Source organism: Triturus cristatus, chromosome 6, assembly GCF_964204655.1.
Source record: "Triturus cristatus chromosome 6, aTriCri1.1, whole genome shotgun sequence".
NCBI lineage: Eukaryota > Metazoa > Chordata > Amphibia > Caudata > Salamandridae > Triturus > Triturus cristatus.
This window is the reverse complement of record NC_140589.1, coordinates 905478440-905496461: the sequence shown is the minus strand read 5'-3', so window position 1 is coordinate 905496461 and position 18022 is coordinate 905478440. Positions and strand designations below refer to the sequence as shown.

General features: G+C 40.5%; 1 protein-coding gene and 1 pseudogene across 2 annotated transcripts in view; one reads left to right on the top strand and one right to left on the bottom strand.

Annotated features, from left to right (window-relative positions):
- MOXD1 (monooxygenase DBH like 1) overlaps positions 1-18022 on the bottom strand; it is a 761450-nt gene that overhangs the window by 484098 nt on the left and 259330 nt on the right. The window lies entirely within an intron of this gene.
- LOC146820780 (18S ribosomal RNA) lies at positions 507-2222 on the top strand (annotated as a pseudogene).

Here is an 18022-nt window from a genome sequence, read left to right as displayed (position 1 = left end):
AGACAGGGGTGTAAACCTGACATTGTCATGCAGGGCGGCCTGCTTGAGGGGAGGCCTGCCCGCAACATACTCTGATTGACAGGGCACACTTGGTCCATTTAGGGATGGACTGTGTACCCAACCTCAGCTGTGGTGTCAAGCAGAGAGCTTCCACCCCGCCTGGGTCTGTCTGACTCAAGGGCTTGACTTTCACAGAGGCCCTCCATGCCCTGCAGAGTGAAGGCTAAGCAGCCTGGAAGCTTCACTCCCTACCAGTATCGGACCACTGGAGGGAAATGGGACCGGGTAGCTCTGGTACCTGATGTTGCCTGGTGGCAAAATCCCCCCATGCCATGTCATTGCCCTTTTCCACCCATCACATGTTCCACAACAGCTAGGAGTGCCTGTTCTGTGTGGTGTCCCACCACCCATGCCGGAAGCACTACACTTGCTCAGGCTGCACCACAGCCTGCCTTTCCCTAATGTCGGCGTCAGGCATGTGGATCCTCCTGTCCAACAGGTGCTGCTACCTGGTTGGTCCTGCAGGCAACATGCTGTTTCAAAGATTATGCCATGAACGTGTAAGTACATATGTTTGGTACAGCGAAACTTCAAATGGCTCATGAAATTAGTTATGGTTCTTTTGATTATGCTATCTGTTACTTGAATAACTGTGGTAATTCTAGAGCTAATAGCTGCCAACAAGCCCTGACCTCCAGAGAAGCATTCATTTCTCACACAAAGACCAATCTGGGCTTGCCCCGCTGGTATGGTGACTCTGGACAACCTCGAGCCAATCACACCTTTCTGTGATAGAGAGGATACAGTCTGCCCTATAAACTTTCCATGGTACTTTCTGTGCCTACCATTTTGACCATGGTTAAAGGGGAATCAAGTTTGATTCGGAAGGGAGCCTGAGAAATGGCTAACACAGCCAAGGAAGGAAGCAGGTACACCAATTATGCACTCCCAACCTGGGGAGGTAGAGGCAACAAAAACAATAGGACTCTTTTGAGGGTCTGTAATTGGAATGAGAATACTTGAAATCCATTAATGAGTATCCATTGGAGGGCAAAGTTTGGTGTAGTCACAATAATTCCAGCTCCAATAGGGTATAATAAAGTTGCTGCAGTTAAAAAGTTAGTAGTTGGAGCTTGGGATCGAGCTAGCAGTCTGTTGCGAGACGAATTAATGCCTGTCCCAGCCCTTGCCGCTTGGCTACCACCTTAATGCTAAGTGGGTTCATTTACTTTGAAATCATTAGAGTATTCAAAGCAGGACAGTTCTTGAATACTTCAGTTAGGATTAATGAAATAGGACTCCAGTTCTATTTTGATGGTTTTCCAAATTTCAAATCAATTAAGAGGGCTGAACAAGGGCATTTGTATTGTGCTGCTGGAGATGAAATTCTTGGACTGGCAAAAGATGAAGCAAGGTGTTAGCATTTGCCAAGAATGTTTTCATTAATCAAGAACAAAACTCAGAGGTTCTAAAATGATCAGATACTGTAGTAGGTCCGACCATAAATTAAGATGGCTAGAAATCTAGTGGCGTTATTCCCATGAACCGCCAAGCAGATTTTGGGAAACCAAAGTCTTTGGGTCCAGGGGGAGTATGGTTGCAAAGCTGAAACTTAAAGGAATTGACAGAAGGGCAAAATCAGGTGTGGAACCTGCAGCTTAATTTGATTTGACACAGCAAACCTGGCGAGGACACCGAAAGGGTTGACTGATTGATACTTCTTTCTCAATTCTGTGAGTGGTGTTGGATGGACATTCTTATTTGGTGAAGGGATTTCATTAATGCCGATAATGAACAACACTCTTCTATGATACCTAGTTAAGTGACCCCCTTTGTTCAGCGATCAACTTCTTAAAGGGACAAGTGACATTCAGCCACATGAGATCGAGCAATAAAAAGTCTGTGATGTCCATTGATCTCTGGGGCTCCATTTGCACCACATGCTCAAAACAGCATCTTGTATCTACCTGTTCATGATAGGGATTGGGAATTGCAATTATTTTCCATGAGCGAGGAATTACCAGCAAGTGCGGGTCACTGCCCTTTATACATACCGCCCATCGCTACTACCAAATGTACAGTTAAGTGAGGTTGTTGGATGAGCTCTACCAGGGTTGTCAATGCCCCTAACATGGTACTGAGAAGACGATCAACCTTGACTATCTAAAGGAAGTAAAAGTCATAACAAGTTTTCCGTAAGTGAACATACAGAAGGATCATTAATGGCAGAGCAGCCCGAGTGACTGCTGGTTTGAGTTTAAACCTTCAACTGCCATCCAAATGGAAACCAGGGCACAGAGACTTGCCCTTCCCTCGCGTACCCTGGCCAGCATAATGGCCAAGTACATGGGCGCTTGAGCAAGGACCAGCGATTGGAGCAGGCTCCTCCATCTGGGAGAGCCCGATCGGCACTTGAGGGACTAGGGCGAGTGACGCCACTGGATTCAAGCTAGCCTGGCTGATGAGGATTGTTTTCAGGTCCAGGGGGGACCAGGGCTGGCAGTTCGGGCTTGACTGTTCCCATAGGGCTCAGGGTCAAGACTGATTTTCATATGGCTAGGCCCAAACTGGAATGGCATGGCGAGCAAACAAAATGATGGATTTAGGCCCAAGTCTGTGACTGGATCGAATGTTTGACAATTTTCAGCATTTCGTCCATTATCTTTTTGTGTTGCAAGTGACCCTGGCACATCCAGGAGGGGGACGATGTGACAGTTAGCCCTCCAGAGATGGAACCCATGTTCACGCTGAATGACCGAATGACAGAGCCTCCCTGGACTGGTACCACTCAAAGGCCCTGCCTCCTGGTCTTCCCACAACCGATCCCGTTCAGCCAGATTCAGAGTGACAAAGAGTGGCCTGCCTCTGATGGCAGGGCAGCCTGTATGAGAATGAGAAGGAGCCAGAGCCACAAGGGAATACTGGCTCCTCATGTCCCCTAAAGCTAGTGCAAAATGCTTTGAAGGAAGGGAGTGGAAGTTGAACCCAGTCTCTTGGACTTCCACGTGGCACCAGAAGAGTGTAAGTTGCTTTGATGGCATGAGGGAACCTGGCTTTTTTCCCTTAGGTTTCTCCCATTAGGCAAGGGGGGCCACCAGCCTACTGTCATGGCTCAGGCTGCTGCCAAAGTGGGGATTCTCGATGTGGAAGAGTCAAGCCCTGGCTTCCACCGGCCAAAGTGGTTGAACATGGGTCAGTCAGTCACAAGAGAAGGGGGAGCACTGTTCATAAGGAACTGATAATACCGTCTTTTTCCCTCAGCTATTAGAAAGAAGGTAAGGTTTAAATTCTCAAACTGGGAGTGGCAGAGCCAGGCACTCTTGTGGCATCCAGCGCAGTAACACAAATGATCCTGGAGAATCCAGCTGTAGACACAGGCAGAGTTTATTTTTCTTTGTTGAAGGACAGTTAGCTCTGAAATGGGTGTGCCCCAAGAGAGGGACCTGAGCCTTGAAAGCCTGGCAGTTCCTAAGGATTCAGGTGTGCTCACACTGGTCCTTGAAAACCCAGGGGGGTTGAGTATATCTCGTGGAGAGGTGTACTCATTTCTGCAGCAGGCCTCCAAGGTGAATAGCCTCTTGCAATTTGGAATAATGTAGGTAAAGGCAGTCAGAAAGTCAGATCACTTACTACGAGATAAAAATTGGATCTAAGGGCTAGGTCTGTCAGTCAGGGACATAAGTAGGGCAGGGTGAGTCAGTCGGGATGGAGGCACGAAGCAGGGCTGGTTGCATGTTGCATCTGGAGGAGGCATCCCTCTCCGGGGTGGAACAGACACTGGTTGCATGCAGGGCCCTTGCTGTGTATCAATCCAGAAGGTATGGTCACCTCTCCCCATCCCCTTTCTCAGGACATGGGGGCAGAGTTTTGCATCAGCCAGTGTCTAGCAACTGACATAGAACTGGTGCAGACCACGTGCATCTGAATGTTTAATCAAAACAAAGCATCTTGATGTGAATTCTTCCCAGGGCTCTGAAGCTAAAAATGAAGAAATTCAATGAAATGTGGGTGCATGTCGTGAGTAACTATGACTCTCTTAATCTCTTCTTGGTCTATGTAGCCTTTATCTCTAAGTGGTCCCACTGGTAACTATTTCTATACCAGCAATCTCTTTGAGGAGATGTTTATAGAGCCAAACAAGGTATCTCTCATGGCCGTGACCATGATAGCAAGAAAGGGTGAAGTTAGCAATCCCAATTCCAGATGGGGTAGTTACTAGACAACAAACACCCTGTTAAGATGGCAAAATGAGGTGCTGTCTTTTCCATAAATTGTTAACTTCTTTTCTGATATTGCGAACTTTACACCCGACTCCAATAACACAATGAATAACAAGCATTTGCAATGCAATAGGTCTTACGAGAGTTTGAGCTATTGGCATTGTAAATGACATTGCCTATAATTTATTTGTTGGCTTTTAAAACATAAATAAAAGGCATTGTCATTTACCATGCCAAATGCGAGACCTATGCATTGCAATTGATTATTTAGCAAATGTTTGGTACAAACGCAGTAAGATCTTATTACAAACTGCTTGATGATCACTAATGAGCACAAGGAATACTCTGGATTCTTTGTACTGTTTTTCATTCATGCAGATTTATTTAGAGCTTAGAATGTGACATATACTCTGTGTTCTTGTACCTAATTTTATGATGTATGGTGCTCTGGCACTTCCTGATTGTGGCATTTTTCACATTGTATGTTTAATCGATTTTATCTTAACACAATTGGTTTTATCTTTGGAGATGAATGCATACTTATCATGGACATCACGACTGTACAGCAATCTCTAAAATCATGATTTCTGATGTACTGTAATTGTTTTTATATTCATGCCATATATGCATTTGTACTGTTTCTATGTATACTTAGATGGTTTTTTGACAGATGAATAAAGTATTTTACTACTACTATTCCTACACTACTAATAAGGCAAGCAAAGGCAAGGTTACCTTATTAAAAATACTCAACAAACGATTTTACAAAAAATGCATAATTAAGTACCAGTTCTCAGCCCTTCCAGAAGAATGTTAAACATAATATAACCAAATCACAGCAAACCTTTGCATTTCTGTCTTCCTCTGTGGCCTTATCAAGGCCCTTTTGGAATCCCACTCTGCAAGGTAGTCACTCCAGCTTGTGACTCTTGCTAGTATCCCAAAATTATTTTGGAAATCTATATTTTTCGTGTACATTTCAACAGCATGCTCCAATCTTGTCATGTTTATTTGTATATAAATACATCAAACATTACTCGCTGTGTTTAAATCTCTCCTGATTTAGGGTCAAATATAATCTGATTTTATTTGTTTTAGAAAAAGTACACCTGTAGCTCCCACCCTTGTATGTCCAAAAGCGTGTTGCTGAGTAGCATATTTTATTTGTATTTAATCGATAATGTATTTCAGTTTTATGTGTTGCACCAACTTTACCCAACCCCCATTGTTTTGTTTGTTGGCATTGATTCACTTATTTGTTTTTGATACATATGCACCCACCCCTCACCACACAAAAAAATATCCCTCGTGATTACGTTCTACTTTTGGTTTCTATTTTATGTTAATTGTGCTGACCAAAGGAAGAAGAGAGAGCAGCGAAGAAAGCCCACAGGCACAACTAATTACCCACTGCAAACTAGTCTAATCTTTTTTTTTCAATTAAAACTCTTTCCTTCCCCTTTTATGAAGGGTAGAGAAGAGGACAGAGATTGGAAGAGAAAAAAAAAGCAGGAAGGGATGGAAGAAGGAGGAGGGATGAGAGGGAGCACTGGATGCCGCTCTGGCTGACATGGAAAGCAGGGTTCACCTCTCTTGCTCCTCTAGCAGTGTATTGTTTATGTTTATGCCAGGCTGTGGTCAGTCTCCCTCGATGTGTTCACCCATGGGTGGGGAAACTGCAGCCAGGAGGAGGGGAATGAGAGAGAGACAGCCACAAACCAAAGACGGTCCATAGTACACTCGAGGGGGGTGGTCTCCCTAAACACATACACAGTTCCTTCAACTGTAGTTCTATTGTCAGGTCACAAAAGCCTCCTTTGTGTATCTGCAGGCTGGCTGGAGTGTGTGTGGAAACAGTGCCCTGCCCACAAAAAGGAAACGGCCGGACCGCACAACCGAGGCTCTGTTTTGCTCTAATTCACAGACACACACTGCAAACTACATCCTGCCCTCCTGCAGTAAGAGAAACTCATTAAAAAAATAGTTCATACAGACTAAAGAAGATGTACTGTGTCACAACCAAAGTAAAAGGGCCAATCCTCATGGGAGGTTACAAATGAAGTCAAGGCAGTACTAAGGAGGGACCAACAAGCCTAATAATGAAGCAGAAGCCAGCATTTACGAAGGACAATGAGACAAGCCAATGACAAATATTGGCAGAGAGGGGGTGGGGCCCCAAGTACATACTACAATACAGCATGGCTCACAGAGCAGCACAGGCGCTGCCCAGGCTCGACCTAAAAATTAATTGAATCACACTTTGATGCTGTGCTCAGCCACCTTACTAATTGATCATGAGATAATTGTCAACCTTTGTCAAAGCATCAAATTTGGAACTTTATCAGTTCAAAGGTTAACAGACACACCGAGACTTGAAAAGCTGCCAGATGTTTATGAGGTTACTGCAGTAGCGTCTCGCATAGGGCGTGCTGCGGGGTGGTGGGGCGGGGCAGGGGTGGGGCAGGGTGGGGGGTAGCAAACAGGGACATACAACGGAACGGAGGAACGTAATAATTACATTCCTCCGTTCCGTCGTATGTCTGTACGGTTCCACACTTCGATAATAAAAAAACAAACAGATTGCAGAGTAAAGACAGGCTATAAGAGAGAAAAGCAAGAGACTTTACAAGATATTCACACCAATGTAGCCAATAAAATAATTTTTCAACTCATGAAAAGCCTGAACGACTTTGAATGAACTCATGAAACATGAATGCAAATTATTACTAAATTCAAAGTTGCAATTGATTAATCTTGTTCTGACTAGAAAATACAATACCTGGTTAAGTAATACATAGTGAGTGCTGATCTATTTTTAGGTACACTTCAAAATGATATACATCACACATCTACTAGTATTGAAAATGACACTAATGATGAATGAGAAATATCAGAGAACAATAAAACAATAGCATGAAGACTTGATAAATAGAAAAAGAGTGCTTAAAATTACAAACTTTCAAGATTTAGATGAGAGAATATTACAAGTGCAAAAATATTCCAAAAATCCAAAGCATCACGAAGCTAGTATGAACTTGAAGGAAGTAACTGTGATTTATATCATAGAAAATACCAGTGATATCCATCTGAAACCAATCAATAAAACATCAAAGTGAAACAAAGAACAAAATTAGTGCTGAGCCTATGAATATTGTTCAAGATGAGAACTTAAATGTTTGAATCACATGTAACATACAGAGAAAGATAGGAAAAATAGAATGCTCAATAGAAATCATACCAGTAAATGAGCTGAACAAAATAAACAATTGGAGGTCAAAAACAATTTTTATAGCATTCATTAAGTTACTAGCAAAAATCCTGACCAAAAGACTCATTAGTTTCACAAATTTGAATAAAGGATAGAAAGGCTTCATGAAATTGAGAAGATGTCTCGAAATCATGATACTTCTAGAGAATATAAAAAAGGGGCATATGAGAATAAAAATTCCCTTGCAGTGGTATTCATAGCCATTTCGGTTTTTGAACAAAATGTTGAGTCCAAAATATAGTGTGGACAAAATATTGTGTCAAGAACTTGAGAAAATGAATATTGTGAAGCTAAGTTTCTACGATTAATCAAAGTTTTACTATACTTAACTCCACCTACTTTGATTATATATATATATAATAAAGCTAAGACACCGATTATCTACTTTCTGCCTAAAATACATAAAGGAGGAAAAACGCCACCAGGATGACCCATAATATCGGGTATTGGTAGCATGACTGAGCACATATCGGAATACATCGATATGTTTTTTATGCCATTTGTAAAAACTTTGGTGTCTTATATCAAAGACACCAAAGATTTTTTGTGTCAAGTTGAGAATATTGACTGGGAGAAGGGATACATTCTTGTGACTATGGACGTTAATAGTCTATACACAAGCATTAAACATGAAAAAGGAATTGAAGCGGTTAAATATTTTCTATACACGAAATCTGCCAGTTATTTAAAACATTCTAACATGATCTTAGATTTTTTGAATCTAGTTCTATCAAATAACTTCTTCTACTATAGAGATGACTTATACCATCAGAAAACCGGGACCGCTATGGGTGCTAAGTTTGCACCATCATATGCGAACCTTTTTATGGGTCACTATGAAAGGGAGCATGCTTGGAAATCCAGTAATACTTTTGATGACAACATTGTCTATTTGGGCAGATTCATAGACGATATTTTTATGATTTGGAACGGGAGTGAAGATAAATTGAAACTTTTTCATAGTCATTTGAATACCAACAATCACAATATAACTGTCACTCTTGAGTATAGTACGGAAAAAATAGTCTTTTTAGACGTTGAAATGTATGTCAGTAAGGGACATTTAGAGTCGAGACTCTATCGGAAACCCACATCTACAAACTCTATTTTACATGCCAGGTCAGGACATCTCAAAAGGCAGATTGATAATATTCCGTATGGGGAATTTTTAAGAGCCAAAAGAAACTGTAGCAATGAGAGAGAATATCTGAACATCAGTAAAGATATTACTGAAAGATTCCTCAAAAGAGGATATGAGAAAAAGATTGTAGATCGAGCTAGAAACAAAGCAGGTAAAGTAAAAAGAGACACATTACTATATGACAGACCTAGACTAGAAATGGACAAGAAAGAAGTGATCAGGTATATCACGACTTATAGTGATGGCAACAATAGAGTATTTAGATCACTCTGTAAACATTGGGAAGTACTAACGATCGATAAAGATATCTCTGATTTTTTGGGGGTCAAACCTAATATGGTGTATAAAAAAGCCCCCACACTAAGGAGCATTCTTAGTCCAAGCGATACGAGATCATATCCTGTACAAAACACTGATCATGATCAATGGTCACGAATTAGTCGACCAACACCAGGTTCATACAGATGCAGTCAGTGTATCTGTTGTAAACATGTCATAAATAAAAAGACAACCTTCAATGACTTTACTAACAAAAAAACGTATAAAATCAAATCCTTTCTTAATTGCAATACAAGCTATTGCGTATATGTTATGACTTGTGTATGTAAAAAGATATATGTAGGTTCGTCAACGAGAAAGCTTAAAACAAGATGGATGGAACATTTGAGAGCAATTAAAAATTGTGACCCAAAATATCCGATGGCAGTTCATTTTAAAGAAAAGCATGGACGAAATGAACTGAACAATATTGAGTTAATGGGAATTGAGCAAGTCACCATTGATCGGAGAGGAGGTGATTTAGAAGCGAAACTGAGATCCATGGAAACGTTTTGGATTAATAAACTACAAGCGGTTAAGTTTGGTCTTAACATTGATAGAGAGATTTATACCCTTCTGATATAATATGGACTTTAAATGTCCTGTGATTAAATCTTTTTCACATATAACTTTTTTGATTTTGATTTATAAACTGTTTATTGATCCCGTACCTCTTGTGCATCAATAATTAATGTGTTATATGAACGAACAATATTGAGGTATTCCTCTTTGATGGTGATCTCAAAACTTTATTATATTGGAATTATAACCCGGTCTTTTACTTCTTTTACTTTTTTACTTCTTTCCAAGAATTGTGTTGTATGATCTAACGTTTAATATGTTATCAATTTAATATGAAGTCAACCTATGAGATAGCTCACTTAACTAAAACCCCATACTATTGCATCTAGCAATACGGGGGTTCGAGTCCACCTCGAAGAGTCAAAAAAACATAGACTTTTGATATAATTTTTATTTACAAATAAACATATAGATGGATCGAGTGTTGATATAATGGTACAAATGGGGAATAGATATCCTTATTCTTTACATTTAAAATGTATAGATTGGGTAGCCACCATGTGCATTTCTTACTCTAATCATCGAGTAACAAATATTGGTAATAAATTCAAACAACCTATCCTTCTAATTACACATCTTGCTTACAAATAACATGATAGCTCACCTGGTCAGAAGATGTATACTCATGTGTTTACAGCGTTAGGAGTTCGAATCCCAATTTTAGATGCTAGGTATTGTTTTATTTTATTTTATTTTTCTTATAAATATTATGTTACCATTTATTTTGTATTGATAAAAACAAGGCATATATGGGTTCGACTGATTAATGTTTTACAATTAAAATTATTTTACGTATTTACCGGCAATCCTGATAATGTATTGAAGTGAGGTGGCACTTTAAATATTTTCCCGCCGTTTTTCCTATCTACCAATTAGAGGAGGAGTATAAATAGAAGTAGGGTAACACCGTTTGGTTCACTTGCTGAACAGACGGATCGAGTTCTGGATGCTAATCGATTGAGCGGTAAGAAGGAATCCATGCGTACCCGCATTTGAGTCTAACTGTGGGGATTTAAATATTGCTTGCTTAGATGAAGCTGTACTTTTGCTTGCTACTCTCAGAACTTATCTGATAGTAAATAGAAAGGTATTTGACCTGTGGTGATCTACATTCAGTACTATCTTCATTATTTGCGGTGTTGTTCTATTTAGATGAACACTGTACGCATAACGCCGTATTAATTGTGCATAGATGGTCCGTAGTGAACATTGATAGTAGAGTGGAACCCAGTAGACAGCTTGGTATTACTTTTGTAACACAGGAATTATATCTGCGAGTCCAGGGTAACAAATTCAAATAACCTATCCTTCTAATTACACATCTTGCTTACAAATAACATGATAGCTCACCTGGTTAGAAGATTTATACTCATGTGTTTACAGCGTTAGGAGTTCGAATCTCAATTTTAGATGCTAGGTATTGTTTTATTTGGAATTATATCTGCAAGTCCAGGGTGATCTAAAAGTTTGCTCTAAATTATTGTTTTTTAGATCTTATCATGGAGCGCTAAATATATAAATCTTCAATTTGACCGGATTCTAATTGACTAATATTGATTAGTGGAATTTGAACATAAATAAGGTGAGATTATTTTTTTTTAGTTTGGCATAAATAAACGTGGGTCTAATCAGACAAGTCATTGAACATTATATTAAATAATAGATTTATCCCGTAGGAACTGGTTTTAAAATAGGAAGCCTGATATAATTTGGAACAACATTGGAGCCACTCTAACAGAGATTACATAAGGAATCAAAAGGTACAATTTTTTCGTACATTAAACCGATTATTAGATCACATAGCTATTAAATACTCATATTTATAAAATTTCGAGCTTAGGCCAGTCCTCCATGAATCCCCCGAATGACTGAGTTACCCAATTACCCAATTATCACTTTTCTCTTTCTTTCTCTTTTCACTCCTTTTTCCAACTCCTTTCTGTATTGAGTTACGGGGTACTGTTAAAATGTATAATGATGGAGTTCCTCTTTAATTTAATTTGACTATATTGATCTATACAATGTATGTGTAATTTGTATACAAACAAGTATGTATATATGAATAATACAAAGATGGAGTTCCTCTTTATTTGAATATTGATTTTTTCAAAATGTGTGTAGTTTGTAAATGAAAAAGTATGTCCTTATGAGTTCTAAAGTATACTATTATTTTTTGTTTATGTGACAGCCCTGAAGAAGCGCAGTTGGCGCGAAACACGTGTTGGCACTTTGTGTGTTATTTTTGTGAACTTTGACTTCTGACGGAACAAGAATAAAAACGAATGAATAAGAAGACCTATCATCTGTTTCTGTTTTTGAATGTTAGACTCACATTGATCTCAGAAGAATCTGTGTTCAATATATATATATATATATCTTTCTTCAGTGTACTTAGATGTGGAGCTAAGAGTAGTAAATCTATATTTACCTATTTGCACTTACTTTCTCAATATTTTGATTCTCAATATTTTGACACAATATTCTGTCCACACAATATTTCTGTCCTCAATATTCTGTTAGAGACCAAGACATTTCAAAGCATTGTCAGTCAGCATCACATAATACGGAGTCTTGAAATACAGAGTTCTGTCATATCCAAGCTCTAATAAGAAACTTTTACACAGATTCATCTATGTACTTCAAGGTTAAAAACAATGAACCTACACCAGAAATAATAATGAAGTCTGGAGGTAGACAAAGTGACTCATTATCCAAACTATTGTTTAATATTCCCATGAACCCTCTAATATGAAAAATGGCATGGGTTTTACATTTGGCTCAGATAAACTTATTGAACAAAGAAGAGGAGAGGAGTTGGCCTAACGGCTAGGGCACTCTACCTCAGACCTGGGGAACTGGGTTCGAGTCTCAGTAATGCCGCTGAACATCCTGTGATTCTGGGCAAATCACTTAATATCCCCGTGCCTATAAAAAATAATGAATGTGTGTCCTCATGTAATGTAACTGGTGCTATGTAAAGCGCTCTGATACCTGATTCGATTCAGGTCAAGTTTGGGCTATATAAAAACTCTACAAAAGAAAATCACAACTTTTACCTTTGAGCATGACATAGCAGTACTCAGTAGCGCATGGGATGCCATTATTACTAATTTGAAGACCATTGAAAAAATTCAGTAAAAAAAGAAGCCTATAACTAAATTTCGAAAGGACACCAGTGTTTCATAACGTATGAGAAAGACAACATTCTGGTGAATAATTGCAAACCATGGTAATTTGAAAAACAGAGCATCAATAAAATACACCCAGGTGACAGTGAGATGTACCTTGTATTGATCTGTTGCACTCTAAAAGATCAGAAGGTGGCTTAGGTATACAAAGCTGTGTACAACTATAGGAATCAACAAAGAGATCAATTTATTGCGTCTCAGAGAAACACCAGAGTTATACATTGCTCATTCTGATATGCATGCAGGAGATATAATAAATGAAAAAAATTATCACATTATCAAAACTTAGAATTTAAAACTCAGACAGCAGATTCCTAGACTACTCTTCCCAACTATTAGCGTCTTATGACTGGGGAAATGGAGAATTTGAAAAATGGAAAAAACTCCCTGCACAAAGAGATTGTTTAAAATACTTCTAACTCAAATGTTTGGATTATCAAGCACATGAAACTAAAGAAAAATAAATGGGTATTCAGGACATTATGCTGAGAGTAAATGTCATGAACACTGGACAAACAATCACCAGAAGAAGAAATAGATCGTTCGCTACTTGTAGATATTGCAAACATTTATAAAACAATTACTCATGTGGCCGGTGCATGTCCTAAAACAAAGGGTATTACAATTAAAAGACTTAAAAAGATTCTAGAGCTACTCATTGATCAATCTAACAGATGCAGGGGCATATTAACAAGGGCTGGTGATAACATTATCGCCGCTTTAGCGCCCGTTTTCTGGTGAAAAGCAGCGATAATATTATCGCAATATCATCAAGGACTCGCTAGCGCGCGTTTCCTTGACTTAGCGCCCATTTCCAGCATGCCTAACTTCACATCTCTAATGAGATGCAAAGTGGGCGTTACTGGGAGTACCCAAGATGGACTACCTTGTAAAATATCGCGAAATGTACATTGCGATATTTACAAGGGTGCCCAGGCATTTTTGCTGACGTTAGTTTTTGATGAAAACCGCGGTTTTCGCCAAAAACTAACGTCTGCAGACTTAACTATACCTAACAATGGGGGTAGATTATGCTGATACGACCACAGGGTCGTATCAGCAAGGTTATCGCCGTTTTCCATGGAACATCGCTGGAAAACCAGCGATGTTCCATGGAAAACACAGCTATCGCTGGGAAAATATCGCCATTGCGCAATGCACTGTTAATACAGCGATAGCATGGCGATAATTGCCAGCGATAGCCGGCGATAAAAAAAATCTCTCTAAGAGCAGCCAGTGATAATTATCGATGCCGCTTGCTAATATACTCCGAAGTTGACTAACATACAGGCAGCCTTTTTTGAAGAATAGTCAAGGTGAACTAAGAAAATCCGATGCAGTGTTAACCACAGATGGGACTGCTGTAGTAACTGATGTTTCAATCTGTTACAAAAATTTAACCAATTCCTTTGAACAAGTGTGTTAAAGCAAAGTAAATTATTACAGTGAACTATCTGAAGAGATCAAATCCCTCACAAACTGTTAAACTGTGAAAGTTCAATGTATGGTTTCATAGTAGGTTGCAGGGGAATGTGGCTTCCATGTAATGATGCTGCTCCAACTGATCTAACCCCTTCAAGAGAATGTATGCTTTTCTACCATGATAGATAAACACTGTAAAAATGTGCCATGGACAACTACTAGATTACCAAAGCTCAATAATTGTTTACTGATTGATCTGTTTTGTTTCAACTGAACTGCTAAAGTTAGAAATATGAAAAATATTTTTAGAGGTGCAAGTTAGTGTAAATTTAGAGAATATCATATAGTATTAGGATTTAATCATTATATCCTCATGCTAGTCTTGTTGCTCAGTCCCCTGCTGATGTATGACTCTTTGCACTGGAGTATCTTTAATGAATTCATATTTTAAAATTGACACTCTGCACTTTACGTTGTTTTAATTTGTGCTCAACCTGCTGCATTTTTAAAACTGTGCTTACTATTGTCAATACCTGAATTTGAAACTGACTGTGTTGGCAGGAGGGTGGAAATCGAACTCTGCTCAGAGAGTTCCAACGTTGATGTGGAGCACTGCCATCTTGTTGGGTGAGCGCTCCAGTTGTTCAGCTTTGGCTGATGAAAAGCGTGGCACTGCGCGGACGCAGTTGGCCTCACGCTAGTCTTGTTCCTCAGTCCCCTGCTGGCAGGGAACTCTTTGCACTGCCGTATCTTTAATGAGTTCACCTTTTAAAATTGACACTCTACACTTTACGTTGTTTTAATTTGTGCTAACCTGTTGCATTTTTAAAACTGTGCTTACTATTGTCATTACCTGAATTTGAAACTGACTGTGTTGGCGGTAGGGTGGGAATCGAACTCTGCTCAGAGAGTTCAAACGCTGACACGGAGCACAGCCATCTTGTTGGGTGAGTGCTCCAGTTGCTCATCTCTGGCTGATAAAAGGTGTGGCGTGCCAAAGGCCCGTCTGTGCCCGTCAGCGTCCCTGAGGCTGTCAGTGCCGGCCATGCTTTCGGTTTTCTTGCATACCGGGGACAGCGCATAACTTACAGTAGACCCGTGCTACAAGACATTGGTAAGAAATCACGCTGCCACAACCATACTACTTATAACCCTGATAGAACCACTTTAAAGTGTATACACTGTAACTGGGCAGTTTCTAACACCAATGGTGGAACAAACTCAGGGAGGGAGGATAATGTAGACAGGGGTCACAGAACAGGCTCCCTGACTAGCCGAAGGTGGTCATTTCAAGGCACACTAACTCAACACACATTCTTTAAGAAAACACAAACTGCATGTTTCTGAGATGTTGCAAGAGTCCAGCTCAGACATATTGTTTCTGAGAGAAATGTGGTTGACGAGGTCTCTAACCATACCATTGCTACTGCCATTCCCACAGGTTATCATATCCTGAGGAAGGATCGTGCTGGGGGCAAGGGTGGTGAATTTGCAATTATTTTTAAAAAGGTCATATCTTGCAACATAGTCCATATAGGACAGTTGGACGGGGCTGAATGCTTAGGCTTCCAGTGTGTATTATCAGCACACCAATTCCTGGCCGGAGTCTAAATATATAGGCCCCCTGGGCCAGCCGGGAATTTCTTCAAGTCCTTCAGTGAGACAATCTCACCCCTAGTCCCGAAGTAAAAATACGTCCTGGTACTGGGTGACTTCAATATCCATCTGGACAAACCAACAGAGCAGGAGACCATCTCACTGATTGGGTCCCTGACCATCTTCAATCTGTCCCCATATGTCTGTCACCCCACCCATGATAAGGGTCACATACTCAATCAGATATTTTCTAACTCAAGCTCCAAATGGATGTGCCTTTACCTTTAGTATGGTCTGATCATTACCCGATTAGTTTTAAGGTGTGTAAGTTGGTAAGATACCCTCAATCTCACAGGAGGCATTGAACAACTACCTCAAGACACTTTCACCGAATTACTCCAGCAGCCCTGAGTGAAGCGCTTGTCCATCACCTGCTTTCACTCAGTGGCAATCCAGAGATGGATGCTCTCTGCTTGGAGAACTTGTTGCAGTAACACTCCATGGTGCCTGCACCTCCTTCCACCCGCCCTTTCAAGTCACTGAGAATTTCTGCCCCTTAGTTCAATGAAGTTCTCAGGCAGAGCAAAAGCACCTGCAAATGGCTGGAAAGAGTATGGCACAAACATTTTAACTTAGAGGACAAAGAAACCTATAAACATGCCTTAAACGTCCATCACAATAAAATCCACAAGGCAAAAAAATCCTTTTTCTCCTCCTTTCGAAGTCCATTAGGGAGAAGCTGGATAAAGGAGGTAAAGAGGCGTTAATCTTGCTGGACCGCTCCACGGCTTTTGATACCCTGCCACACGACTGACTCCTGCATAGATTACAGGAGTGCGGCTTGGGTGGCACGGTGCTTAAGTGGTTATCCTCCTTCTTGGAGGATAGATGCTAAGAGGTCTGGTCCCCTCCTTTTGCCGCCCCCTTTCCTCCTTTGAAGGTGAGTGTCCCTCAGGGCTCTATTTTGAGCCCAACACTTTTCAACATCTACATGTCCCCCCTTGCTTCCCTGGCTGAAGCTTAGGGTGCGACAATAATCTCCTTTGCTGACGACACACAGCTTTTGTTTACATGTCATAAAGGATGAGGACTTTGTAGGGGAGAGGATAAAAAAAATGCCTGACTGGGGTTTTCACATGGCCCAGAGAGAATCAACTGAAATGTAATCCAGAGAAATCGGAGATAATCTTCTTCGGCTCTCCATCTCGAGACGAGTGGAAACAATGGTGGCCATCAGCCATGTCACCTCCCCTTGCCTCAGTTAACATGGTCAAGAACCTCGGTGTTAAGTTGGATGACACCCTGTCCATGAAAGCCCAAATCAGTCAGTCGCAGGATCCTGATTTGGCCTCCTGCGGAGGCTCAAGAAATTTCTCCCCCTACTGCGTCTCACCCACAGGACGACGGTGGTCCAAGCCCTCATTGTCTCTAGGCTACACTATGCCAATGCCTTATACCCAGGCCTCCCGGAGTACCTACTGAACAGACTTCAGGTGGTCCAGAATGCGGTCGCCTGGACAGAGAGCCTGGAATTCGTCCCACCTGAAGGTATTGCATTGGCTTCCCATCTGTTTTAAAGCCCTGGTTTTAGCTTTGAAGGCTTTACAAGGTACGGGCTCACCCTATCTTAGAAGGAGAGTCACACACTATGTCCCCTGCAGAACCCTGAGGTCATCTTTTTGGCATCAGGCAGTTGTCTCCAAGATTTCCTGCACCCGTACTGGAGGCCGCTATTTCCAAGTTCAGGTTGCCCATGTTTGGAACATTCTGTCGGCGACACTTAGACAGGTATCAGACCTACTTACCTTTAGGAAGCTGCTGAAAACCTGTTTGTTCCAGCAACAACCTTAAGGATTTTTTTCTCCTCTTCAGGGACTGCAACAGTCTAGCTCCGAGGTTCATTAGCGCCGGGACACTCTTCTTGAGTAGCTGTGCGCTCTACAAATACCATTTGACATTTAACATTAACAAATATAGAGTGTGATGTTAAAATAATAATAGTATTAGTTCAATGTTCTTGTTATAGGTGGTCAGTTATATAGTTTGGTCTGCATTTTGGGTAGAATAGATAACATTGTACTCAACAACATAAGTCATATGCACACACATAATCAGTACAGGTCACATTATTGTATGCTAACCATATGTTAACCAAATCTTACTCTGTGAAGGTCATTTGTTATCAGTAGATCCCGAAGTGCGGTAGGAAATAGGCACTACTAACTGCTAGAGTAGTACAGGGGGGTGTACTGTGTGTATCCAATATGTAATTCATGTTTCTTTAAGG